The sequence below is a fragment of the Trachurus japonicus genome, chromosome 11 (genome assembly GCF_045865225.1).
Source record: "Trachurus japonicus isolate A0001 chromosome 11, Traja_1.0".
Lineage (NCBI taxonomy): Eukaryota > Metazoa > Chordata > Actinopteri > Carangiformes > Carangidae > Trachurus > Trachurus japonicus.
Genome location: NC_140917.1, coordinates 8,511,317 through 8,525,230, shown reverse-complemented (window position 1 = coordinate 8,525,230; position 13,914 = coordinate 8,511,317). Strand labels below are relative to the sequence as shown.

The window sequence follows — 13,914 nt, the reverse complement described above, 5'->3', positions numbered from 1 at the left end:
ATGGAGGGCCAGGGCATCTCTCAGAGGTTCTTGATTTCTCAGAATACGCCGGATCATCTCCAGGGTGCTGTTCCATCTGGTTGAAACGTCCGGTGTAAGCACCTCTTTAGTTTTTCCCCTCGCAACTTGTTGCTGCTCAAGCTCCGCTGAATTTGGCGCACTGTGCTTGAAATGGCCGACTACCTTTCTGCATTTTGCCAGTGCATTATCAAATGGGCTGTGTTGTAGAGAAACGGTGATAGCTCGCTGGAGAAGATGTGCTGTGCAGGGCATGTGCTCAAACGGGAGCTCCTTAGACGCCGCGATCATGTTCCGTGCACTGTCGGTGGTCAGCGTGCTGACTTTCTCTGTGATGCTCCACTCTCTCGCTATGTGCATGAAATGCTCCGCGCACGTACTGGCGAAGTGCCTCTCCTCTGTTTTCATAACAGTTAGAGCTCGCGACTGAAGTCTCCACTCGTCATCAAAATAATGCGCCGTGACGCCGAGATAACTATGATTACTCAGTGAGGTCCAGTAGTCTCCGGTCAGCGCCACTGTGCCTGTCTGCCCCAACGCCGCCGCCACCTTGGCTCTCTCGTCCTCATACAGCTCGTGGATATTCTTGACCGTAGTGGCTCGACTAGGCAGTTCGTATGTCCAGTCCTTGGATGCAATGCGGATTATTTCTCGCAGACCGTCGTCCTCCACAATACTTATCGGCCTGCACGCTGTAGCCACCCATTTAGCGACTGCTTTTGTAAGTTTGCGGCTTGTAGAGTCGTCCACCTGTTTCCCTTTCAAATTATCCAGCGTGGTTTGCTTCATGCGAGGAGGGGGCGCCGGCGTCTCTGCATCCGCTGTGTGCTTGGCCGACAAGTGGTATTTGAGACTTGACGTACTCCGGTGGTAGGTAAATTCACGGTGACAATAAATACAAATGACTTTTGTCCTGTCACGAGAGCCATCTGGCAAGACTTTGTAGCTGAATTTGCCATTCAAAATACTATAACTTTCCATTACTGCTCACGGGGATGTAGTCTGTTGGCGGCATCGACCTCGGCGCATTGCTTCCTGGTTTTCCAAGCTACGGAATGGCCCGAGGTTCAAATGTCACTGCGTTAATCGCGCGTTAAAAAAAATAGTGCCGTTAAAGGCATGCTGCGTTAACGCGTTAATAACGCGTTAACTTTGACAGCCTTAGTGCAAACACATAAAACCTAAGAAGCATTAAAAATAAGAATAGGGCACTTTCTGATCAATACTCTAATAAAGTTATTGATCCATTGAAAATCAGCATGATGAGCCTGATCCCAGTCCCTGGTGGAGTCAGTCAAAGCATTTCCATAGAGAGCCACTTTGCATCAGCAGCACCATGCTCCAGTGCTCTGGGAGAGTTTATAGTCCTGAGAGTTGAAGACTGGATGACTGACAGCTGTCCTTCATGACAACACAAGACACAGAAATCCTCCTCATCAAAAAGATGACTTTGGTCTCCGTCCTCATCTGGACTCTCCTCTGCTGCTGCTTCACAGGTAAAGTCCAGAGAATCCAACTCCTCTATCAACATCTGTCCCTCTGAAATGAAGCCCACAAAACCATGACTCTGTTTTATCTTTCTGTCTCTGTGTCCTCAGAGTCCAGAGGTCAGGTCACAGTGACTCAGCCTGGAGCAGTGAGCTCTGCTGTAGGAGGCTCAGTCACCATCAGATGTAGAGTCAGTCAGAATGTTTTGGGCAACATCTATTTATTCTGGTATCAACAGAGAGATGGAGAAAAACCTAAACTCCTCATTTATGTTGCTTCCACTCGAGCATCAGGGATTCCAGGTCATTTTACAGGCAGTGGATCAAACTCTGACTTCGCTCTGAGCATCAGTGGAGTCCAGGCTGAAGATGCAGCAGTTTACTACTGTCGGAGTACACACACACACGCACGCGCACACACACACACACACACACACACACACACACACGCCCCAGAACTTCGTTGGCCCAGAGGTGCATAACAATGGACCCAAGCAATGACCCCAAACAAGGAGATTTGATACAAAAACTTTAAAGTGATACAAACAAGTAGACATCAACTAAAACAAACAAAAGCCAAGATGGGAGGCAGGCAAGCCCAGCAGTCCCCAGCACTGCCCCCCCTTCCAGTGTCAGCTGCAGGGTTTTAACTCTGCGGACCAGGTGAGCCTCGTTTGGCTGATTGAGACCTGGGTGGAGCTGTGGAAGGAACAAGGACAGGGAGAGACACACAGACAAGGCCGAACCCCCTTCAGCCGTAACACCCCCCCCCCCCTTAAGACAATGAATAATATTTTTCTAAAAATACCATACCATTTATTCATTGCAACATCTTCACAAAAGGGACTACTGAACCTGGCCTCAACTCAAACAACAATAAACACATCAGAAAGTAAACCCTGGGACTGCTGTCAGGACAAACGAAAATGAAGGTTAATTTCTTACACGATACTGCAGGTGACCAAACAAAATTGAGTGCAGCCACAAACTAATGGGTCACACAAAGTAGTTGCTATCTAGCGACACACAAAGACCCGAACAAACAAAGTGAACTGCCACTGCGACGACACAAAATGGCCACCAAGCAGTCTGCCATTAACCAACAGACACAGACCTTATAATTCACCAAGTCAACTCCATCACACAAAGATCCACTGATCTATGGAGTGACACACACAAGGCCCAACGAAGCCACAACTAAGCAACCAGTAACACACAAGTGACTCAACAGAAAGTGGACTGCAACAGCACAATACAAAAGTGGTCACACAGTAGCCACTGCTACACAAAATGTTGCCAACTTACACCTAAGCTGCAACCAAACGACCCAACGAACGTACTGTGCAGGTACCACACAAAAAGTCACATACCAGAAGTTACTATTACTTTTTAACACACAGAATCCAGATGAAACTCGAGGTAGAGTCGACCCACAAGAGATTGTGATACGCTGCTGTGCAACTCTGGAGAAGAGTGATGTGGAGAGACACCCTGTGATATGGTTAACTATCTAGTCTTCAGTGGCTTCCCGGGAGGCTTCTTTAAACGTTGAACTCTGCCAGTGAACAATGGACCAAGGCAAGGTCCACTGCCACACAGAAAACGTACTCACACCCAGGTTTCACCACCAAAAATAAGAAAGGCAAAATAACAAAGTGGCAAGAGTCTCTCTCTGCCCGACGACTACCTTACAGGGAACTCTCAAGTAAACACAGACAGGGAATAAAATCACAAACCATCTTGCAAAGAAGACTACTACATCACACAACAGCTACAAACCTTTACTTCACCTCATGGTTATTCGCATCCCGGACGAGCCCCCAATTGTTACGCCCCAGAACTTTGTTGGCCCAGAGGGGCATAACAATGGACCCAAGCAATGACCCCAAACACACAGGCACTAAATTAACTAAAAGGAGATTTAATACAAAAACATTAAAGTAATACAAACAAGTAGACATTAACTAAAACAAACAAAAGCCAAGATGGGAGGCAGGCAACACCAGCAGTCCCCAGCACTGCCCCCCCTTCCAGTGTCAGCTGCAGGGTTTTAACTCTGCGGACCAGGAGACCTGGGTGGAGCTGTGGAGGGAACAAGGACAGGGAGAGAGACACAGACAAGGCCGAACCCCCTTCGGCCGTAACACACACACACACACACACACACACACACACACACACACACAAGGTGTGAGTAAAAAGATGAAGGAATAACAGTTTTTATTAATATATTTCAACATTTTAAATCAAAGCGTTCCATACAGAAATCTGTAATTGTTCTCAGTAATCTAGGCCAAAGGTCACTGAGAGGGAGTTCAATATTCAACTAAGTCCAGTCACCTTATGACTCAACAACTTCTAAAGCATTAAATGCTGAACAAGGTTATTGATAAGAAATATATAGCAGAGTATCATCGGTATATGACGATATCAAATAATTCCTGTTTGATATTTTTAGATGAAAGTTGTGTTATTTATTTACAATATTTCTTTCAAAACACTAAAACAACAAAACTGATGCTTAGTTACAGGCATGTCTTCAGTGGATAGCTACTGGGGTTTTTTTTGGGGGGGTTTCCATAGCATTTCCATAGAGAGCCACTTTGCATCAGCAGCACCATGCTCCAGTGCTCTGGCAGAGTTTATAGTCCTGAGAGTTGAAGACTGGATGACTGACAGCTGTCCTTCATGACAACACAAGACACAGAAATCCTCCTCATCAAAAACATGACTTTGGTCTCCGTCCTCATCTGGACTCTCCTCTGCTGCTGCTTCACAGGTAAAGTCCAGGGAATCCAACTCCTCTATCAACATCTGTCCCTCTGAAATGAAGCCCAATACTCTGTTTTATCTTTCTGTCTCTGTGTCCTCAGAGTCCAGAGGTCAGTACACACTGACTCAGCCTGGAGCAGTGAGATCTGCTGTAGGAGGCTCAGTCACCATCAGATGTAGAGTCAGTCAGAATGTTCATGTTTGGAGCAACAACCAACTTTTAGCCTGGTACCAACAGAGAGATGGAGAAAAACCTAAACTCCTCATTTACTTTGCTTCCAGTCGAGCATCAGGGATTCCAGGTCATTTTTCTGGCAGTGGATCAAACTCTGACTTCACTCTGAGCATCAGTGGAGTCCAGGCTGAAGATGCAGCAATGTACTACTGTCTGAGTGAACACTACATCAACAGTAAGCATGTGTTCACACAGTGAAAAAGCGTCGTACAAAAACCTCCCTTAGTCAAACTGAACGGAAACTGAACTGACTGTTGCAGCTGGAAGATACTGCAGAGACTGATACAGTTCACTGAGGACACACACACGCACACACACACACACACACAGTTCCAGTGAAGAACCTGATTTAATCTTACAACAATGTCCAACGACTGTGTAAAAGGCCCTGTACACTGAAGCCTCATATCTACAATGGCACAAGTTTTTTTTTTCTGTAGTAGAAACACTGGCACTTTCATGAATATAATGTGTCTGAAACATGTCTGAGACTTTCTGATCGAACATCTATTACTGGTAGAGAAATGAATCATAGCAATAAATAAAATGCAATGTAAAGGGGGCCGAGGATTGCACCTTGCGGAACTCCAGAAGTAAATTTGATCATAACAGATGGGTATTAAGCAAATGAGGAAAAAATAATTAGACAGGTGATGACTGATTAACACTGTGAGACATGAGGAACATGTGCTGTTAATATATTACTACACAAGTCAACAGTACCAGTGGCTGCTTTATATGATAACAAATCCCAAATTTTTAATCAATCTCCATCAGTATGATTGAATGAGTCAGTTGTTCCGGCAGTGAGGAGGACACAGCATGATGTGTTGAGGACAGCTCCATTTTTTCTTTTTACAGATCAGATCAGATCATTTTACAGATGATATTACTTTAAATATCTTATTTTCATTCATCAAATATTGAAAAAAGTTGCACCGTTGAACTGGTGGCCCTGTTAAAAAGAGAGCCACACTGAGAGCTGCAAGTGAGTGAAGACTTAGTGGATATCACTCTATGCCGATGATAACCAACTTTATTTTGTCTTTCCCCAAAGAGACTTGGCACATTTCTCTCTGCCGAAAAAAAAAAAAGTAGTTTACCAGTCCTGTTTCATTTCAAGGCTACTAATGTATTAATTGAAAAATATAAAAAGTAAAAGAAAAAAATCAATAATAAATAAAGAAAAGAAGATAATTTGGAACAAACAAATATTTTGTGTATACAAATCAGTGGAGGGATCAATCAAGAGGCGTTTCATTTCACTGAGAACGTATTATATTCTGTTGATGTTATAAAAACCAAAGACAGAATCAAAATGTACTTCATGGAAAGTTCTTTATTTTTCAAGAAATAGTGAAATTACAAACATGAGAGAAAACTGTTAAATGCATCAGAGAGAAAGACAAAACATGAGAATAAAAGAAAAAGAGAGAGTGTTAGAGACAACAGAGTAAAACAAGGACGACAGTCCCAGTGAGTCAGCTCAGGACTAAGGACACTGGTCTCTCCTCAGTGTCTCTGAGACCAGAGGCTGGCAGCCCTGGGTGGCCTCACAGGTCACAGAGCCCAGCTTCCTCCACTGGTCTGCAGGGAGCCTCAGGGTGCTGCTCCAGCTGTAGAGGCCGTCCTTCCCCAGCACCACGGGGCTCCTGCTCTCCTCCCAGCTGCTGCTGCTGCTGCCGTCCACCTTCCAGACCAGACTCCAGTCTGAGGGGAAGCCCTTGTTGGCCAGGCACATGAGCGTGGCCTTCCCCTGCTGCTGCAGCTCCTCACTGGAGGGGGGCAGCACCGTCAGGGTGGGACGGGTATCACCTAGGAGACACAGACCATAAACTGTCAATCCAACAGCAGCCACTTGGACACCTTTACTGTGTAAGAGCTGATTTTGCCCTTTAAGGAGTTTCTGTCAGATGTTTTTCGGCTCCACCAGTCACTCACTCACACATTGTTTCACTTCCCTTTAAGAAGCCTCTCATGCACATCAGCACAGAGACAATCATCATACAATTTAAGCTGAAACATATCAAACTACACTAGAAATACATTAAGCTCATTTCAGAAACATTTATACATTTTCCGTAGTAATGTATAAAATCTTCACATTACGTGAGTTTGATTTTCAGGTTAAACACAAACAGATTCATCAAATAATCTGACAACCATCAAATGTTCCCCGAGTGGAAAACACTCATCATTGAACAAACTCTTGAAATGAATTTAAACAACACTGGAAACAGTGAATCACAAGTATCACAAGTATCAAATGCTCACCTACAGAAAATGAATCCGAATTTACCTTTTTCAGATTGTAAGGTAAGTTTGAAATGTTTTCTTTTTTTTCAGAATTTATTAAAAATCAAATGACTTTTGACCATTTCTAAAGTTCAAATTCAATTCAATCATGACAGGCACGAGAAAAGAAAAGTTTAGAAAAGCACCCCTGCATTTAACTCCATGATTAAGAAGCAGAAATGAAAACACAAATACAAAAACTCAATTGATAGAAGAAAATCATTTTTATCTGCCAAAACATAAAGAACTGCAATTTAAAAGATATCGATTTACCATATAACTCTTAAATATTTTTGCAGAAACTTACTTCCAACATCCAATCTGGTTCCTCCACCAAAAGTCCACCACAGTGATACCAAGCCATTGAGCCATCGTACAAAAACCTTATTATACTGATCTAAATCTACAAGATTTCATCATGAAATTATATTTTTCCCTTATTTTTTATAATCTTTATAAATAATTTAAATTGAACATTTTTGAATTCTTAAAACAAATATTTTCAATATTTGAAAAAAAGGAATAAAAACACAGTTCATAATTTAGTTTAGTCATTTTAACATCTAACAAATAAAAATTCAGGAATATATCATTAATAGAACTAGAAAATCTTAACTTACTTCCAACATCCAGTCTGGTTCCTCCACCAAAAGTCCACCACAGTGATACAAAGTCATTGAGCCGTCGTACAAAAACCTCTCACTGTAGAGACACGGCTCTCTGACTCTGATACACTTAACTTAATCTATAAGTTTCCATTGTAAAACTTTGACATAAAATGTTTACATTCCTGTCCTTATAGTTTATCCACTTTATCATACATACAATTTATTTAAAGAGACTTATTTACTTATTTTGAAAAAAATAAATGTTTTTTGAGTCTAAAAATTGAAAGCTTCACCAGCTTCAGATCTAATAAATGAAAAGTAAGCAAAACATTTTTCTTAAAACTATATAATTTTAACTTACTTCCAACATCCAGTCTGGTTCCTCCACCGAACGTGTACCACAGTGATACAAAGTCATTGAGCCGTCGTACAAAAACCTCTCACTGTAGAGACACGGCTCTCTGACTCTGAAACAAACAAACTCACCAGAATTGGTCTGTTGTAGGCAACTGATGTGAAAAATGACAACAACACAGTACAATGAGTACAAAATTGTACTTTTTTTATTTTTCAGTCTGAGAAGTCACGATTAAAATGTTTATTGCAGCTTCATTATGCATTTGAGGTTGGCGTCAAGGCTCCAACTTCATCACTTCAGAGAATAGGATTTCATTAAAGTAAATGGGAGTGATGAGCGAATATCTTAACCCAGAGCCTAGAGGTGGATGCTGGGGTGGTGGTGGGGCAGAAATAGGGTAGAGCTGTGTAATGCTGCTGTGTCATGGACAGGGAAAGAGGACAATGGGTAAGTCACCCATCTGAAAAAGACCGCCACATTGGGAGGGTGTGTATGATTGTGTGAGGTATGTCATGTAAGTGAAGCACATAGCTCAAGTTTGCTGCCTGAACTAGCTCACATGATTTGCTCCATTTGTTAAATTAGGTAAAAAAGATCAAAATTTTACAAAAATGTGAAAATATACCTGGAGTAAAGGAAGCTCAAAAAAATGCAACCAAAACAGTATTAAAAATAGGAATGAGCCATTCCTGATCAATATCAGTTCAATCAGTTCAATTTAAATCCTGTTGACGTGAACTTTGTAATAAGGTCTCTTTGCCCACTAGATTCGAAGAAAGCTACTGGTGCTGATGAATTAGACCCCTTTTTCTCCGTCTTTCAGCTAGTTTGATTGCTAAGCCAATAACTCACATATTCAATCTCTCCATCTCATCAGGTTCCATTCCAAGTATCTGGAAAACAGCAAGCGTAGTTCCTCTTCACAAGGGTGGTGATACTTGTAATCCAGATAACTATAGACCCATTTCTAAATTGTCCTGCTTAGCCAAATTACTAGAGTCCTCAATAAACCTTCAACTCAAAGAATTCCTATCAACTAATTTCATTCTGAATCCACATCAATCTGGCTTTAGGCCACAGCACAGTACTCTCACTGCTACCACTCTGGTCATGAACAATATTATAACTGCCCTGGATAAAAAAAGTCATTGTGCTGCCATATTCGTTGACCTTTCCAAAGCCTTCGACTCAGTCGATCACACACTGCTTTTGGAAATATTCAGACTGGCTTTGGCCCCATGACTTGCACCTGGTTCAAAAATTATTTATCAGATCGACAACAGTTTGTTTCACTTGGCTCTAGTCGTTCCCACCCCTTACCCATTACAAAGGGTGTGCCACAAGGATCAATTCTAGGCCCTGTCCTCTTCACATTATACATAAATAACATATTTTCATCATTATCAAACTGCTATTCCCATTTGTACGCAGATGATACAATCTTATACTGCATTGCAAACTCACCTGAAATAGCCATAAAAAACCTGCAAACATCCTTTCAAATTCTACAGACAGCATTTTTTAATCTTAAACTTACCCTGAACGCAAAAAAAAACTAAATGGATGTTGTTTTCAAATTCTAACAATACATACTCTAATCTTCACATCCTCACTCAACATGGTTCCCATATTGAAAGAGTCTCTGGGCCCTAGTTTCTTAGACCGGGTGAAGTCTAACCTCAGCGCAGCTTCGCCACGCGAACGGGGTGTGGCCCAGGTCCATTTCGCAAGTTTGGTGGGTCACGCAGTCAGACTTAGACCAGCGCAAGCCCTCCCCTCGTCCCTCCCACCGGCGCAAACGGCAAAGAGGGAGGAGAGAGGGCGGGAGGGAGACAGGAGGAGGAGAAGTGGGATTAACACAGCCGATTCAGATCTTCACCAATCAAAGGAGCTCCTCTCCTCACCTTTAACTGCGCCGCGGGTGATGCGCACTGCAAGTTTGTCATTTTATACTTTGACATGGACGGAGGAGACAGCGACGCCAGAGGCCGAACCTCTCCCAGGAGGAAACAGCTGTTTTGGTTAGAGATGCTGAGTATACTGTAGTAGGCTATATACTGACTATTTGATACCGAGGCTGTTGTGGTGGACTAAGAGAGATGAAGATTTGTGTTTTGTTTTTCATTACGGCTGCGTGATGCAGTCGCTCGCGCTAATGAATTAATAAATAAATAAATAAATAAAGCATCATCACAAGGGCAGAGTGGTATCTCAACACGGCAGCGACATGCAGTCATCCACCCTCACAGTCCTGCTTTTGGGACATCCACAGCTGCTTTTCAGTGCCAGTTCGTCCCTGCTGTGTTAATTCAGGTGGAGTTTCCATTACGCGTGCCACAGCCTTTGATCTCTGCTTTGCTCTGACGTCAGATGTGACGGGACAATCTATATAGATATAAATTCACGTGTTGATTCCGTTAGTTGCATTAAATAGTGGTTATTGTGGATATTTATTGCATTGAGATGTGCCTGTGAGGTCTTGGTGACGTGTGTGCACTGCAGGTCAGTCAGCCAAACTTCCACTGCACCTGCTGCGCTCCGCCCTGCGCTGAGAGTAGACCTGGTTTGAGGTGGCGAGCTTTCAGCGCAACCTCGGCGGGACATTTTCGCACAAAACTTCCACTGCACCAAGCTGAATCTGTGACGCCTCCCCCTGCTGCGCGGCCATGCCTATCTCAGCGCAGCGCGATCTACCAATCTTCCAATCTGACTTTGCACTAGGCTGCGCTGGTCGAAACTTGCATTAGACCAGCTGCGTTACCTTGCGCCACCTGCTGTTGGAGTCAGTCAGATCATTTCCATAGAGTCACTTTGCATCAGCAGCACCATGCTCCAGTGCTCTGGGAGAGTTTATAGTCCTGAGAGTTGAAGACTGGATGACTGACAGCTGTCCTTCATGACAACACAACACAGAAATCCTCCTCATCAAAAACATGACTTTGGTCTCCGTCCTCATCTGGACTCTCCTCTGCTGCTGCTTCACAGGTAAAGTCCAGAGAATCCAACTCCTCTATCAACATCTGTCCCTCTGAAATGAAGCCCACAAAACCATGACTCTGTTTTATCTTTCTGTCTCTGTGTCCTCAGAGTCCAGAGGTCAGGTCACAGTGACTCAGCCTGGAGCAGTGAGATCTGCTGTAGGAGGCTCAGTCACCATCAGATGTAGAGTCAGTCAGAATGTTTATACTAACAGCAATGGGCACTTTTTAGCCTGGTACCAACAGAGAGATGGAGAAAAACCTAAACTCCTCATTTACTGGGCTTCCACTCGAGTATCAGGGATTCCAGGTCATTTTACAGGCAGTGGATCAAACTCTGACTTCACTCTGAGCATCAGTGGAGTCCAGGCTGAAGATGCAGCAGTTTACTACTGTCAAAGTGCTCACTATATCAACAGCAAGTGGGTGTTCACACAGTGAAAAAGCGTCGTACAAAAACCTCCCTCAGTCAAAGTGAACAGAAACTGAACTGACTGCTGCAGCTGGAAGATACTGCAGAGACTGATACAGTTCACTGAGGACACACAAACACACACACACACACACCTCACCAATTCACATTTTTCATTAATATCAAAAGTTTCATAATTTAGTAAAAATCAATCTTTTCATTTAATAGTTTCAGTGATATGACATCATCATCATCATCATCATCACATCATTGCAAACAGAACAGAAAGGACACATAAAGCTGGTCTGAAGCCAAAGAAGCCAAGATTGTGGGAAACACCTCTAATCAAATCAAATATCTTTTCTTCTCCATTTTTTTTTTAATCCGAGAGAGTTTAGGTCATGTTGTTTTTATGATTAACTAAACTGAAGTTTTTTTTTAACCTTAGGTACAACTATAACGGCTGCGTTGGCAAAACCAGATGCAGGTGGAGGAACTGAAAAAAGGGACATGAAATCATCGTTATATGTTACTTAATGAAACCTGTAACTGTGTAAGTTTCACTATGTCATGCTTTTCTTATGAATGCCATTTGAAACCAAGCTGTTACTATGGTTTCATTGTTTAATAACGGCAGTGAACGGAGACATCTTCTGGTCCAAAAGTGTCATTGCAGATGTTTGGATGGGGCCACACACAAAAGTCTCCGCAGGGACATTAGATCAGTTCTTGTTGTACTGTATTTGCATAACTGAGATGCAAAACCCATTACCAGTACTGTCACCAAAAATACCATATTTTCTAATGATCAATTACCACATGTCTAAAAATATTGTTTTGAAGTATTTCACTCTATTTAAAGCAGAAACATTTCACACCGACTCAACTAACACACCCTGTACACTTTGATATCATTATACAGCAAAGTGAAAAGTTAAACATGTATCATCAACATAGAGAGATACCCAGTAAATCTACACACACTCCCGAGCTTTCTCTCTCTCTTTAAATTGTCAACATTAAACTGTCTGTGTCAATAGTGCTGGAATCCACATGTTTAATGTTAAACCACAATAAAGTCACTTTGATCACACAAGTTTATTTCGGTGTTTATCAGTCCTCAACACCTCATCATGTTGTAACAGGACTGATCATGTTTAAATTAATACAACCTCTGACATTTCATAAAGCCCAACCCTGGGTTTTTGAGGATTGCTAATATCCATTACATTAATGTGATTGATCCATTGATAATCAGCATGATGAGATTGATCCCAGTCCCTGTTGGAGTCAGTCAGAGCATTTCCATAGAGAGCCACTTTGCATCAGCAGCACCATGCTCCAGTGCTCTGGGAGAGTTTATAGTCCTGAGACTTGAAGACTGGATGACTGACAGCTGTCCTTCATGACAACACAAGACACAGAAATCCTCCTCATCAAAAACATGACTTTGGTCTCCGTCCTCATCTGGACTCTCCTCTGCTGCTGCTTCACAGGTAAAGTCCAGAGAATCCAACTCCTCTATCAACATCTGTCCCTCTGAAATGAAGCCCACAAAACCATGACTCTGTTTTATCTTTCTGTCTCTGTGTCCTCAGAGTCCAGAGGTCAGGTCACACTGACTCAGCCTGGAGCAGTGAGATCTGCTGTAGGAGGCTCAGTCACCATCAGATGTAGAGTCAGTCAGAATGTTTTTGTTTACAACAACAACCACGTTTTAGCCTGGTACCAACAGAGAGATGGAGAAACACCTAAGCTCCTCATTTACTTTACTTCCACTCGAGTATCAGGGATTCCAGGTCGTTTTACAGGCAGTGGATCAAACTCTGACTTCACTCTGAGCATCAGTGGAGTCCAGGCTGAAGATTCAGCAGTTTACTACTGTCAAGGTCAACACAATATCAACAGCAAGTGGTTGTTCACACAGTGAAAAAGCGTCGTACAAAAACCTCCCTCAGTCAAAGTGAACAGAAACTGAACTGACTGCTGCAGCTGGAAGATACTGAGACTGATAGCATGAGGAGACACACACATGTCTATGAAAGAAACCTACTACTACAACATAAATGTACTTAATTTAACTAATTTAATGGGTAACTCTTTGAGGAAGTCATGGTAAATATATTAATTATCACATGATTCAAACAGGTCGAAACAAGGAGCGAGTAGAAGAATGAAGGAACAACAGTTTTTAGCAGAGAGGAAGGAAACAAACACACAGAGTCAGTCAGCTGGAGCTGTCCTCAACACATCATGTTGTATCATGACTGATCATGTTTAAATTAGTACAACTCATGACATCTCTGAAGGCCTGTAACAACCCAAAAAGTAATAACTGCCAATAACGTAATAATTTTGGCCATTTTAAATGTAATAAAGCCAATGATGCAATAACTTGCCAATAAGCCTTTTGATCCAATAATGTGATACCTTTATTGGCAGGTTACGTTATTGGCCTAGGATTTAAAAAAAACTTTTGACAATTTAACAACTAGTGCCAATAATGTAATATGTATGGCTTATATACTGGTGTGATTATCTACGGTCTCGTACCTATGATCGAATCACACCAGCGCTGATATACAGTACAACAGCACTCCCTCTTGTGTGATATTGCTTAATTGCAGTTCAGATTTTTGTATTGGAAATAAAGTATAATAGTGCCATTCGAGTTCAATACAGTTTTAGATGAGGAATTAATAGTTTTAACAATTTTCTTAAATTAAAAATATAAAAGTGTTTTTCCAGGAA

At 42.2% G+C, this 13,914-nt stretch overlaps 1 pseudogene across 1 annotated transcript; it reads right to left on the bottom strand.

Annotated features, from left to right (window-relative positions):
- Positions 1-5,916: 5,916 nt before the first annotated feature.
- On the bottom strand, positions 5,917-7,146 carry LOC146978138 (Ig kappa-b4 chain C region pseudogene; annotated as a pseudogene). Its single transcript, XR_015037054.1, has 2 exons — positions 7,115-7,146; positions 5,917-6,327 (listed from the first exon to the last, which is right to left on the bottom strand). The product of XR_015037054.1 is annotated as an Ig kappa-b4 chain C region pseudogene (transcript).
- Positions 7,147-13,914: the final 6,768 nt, after the last annotated feature.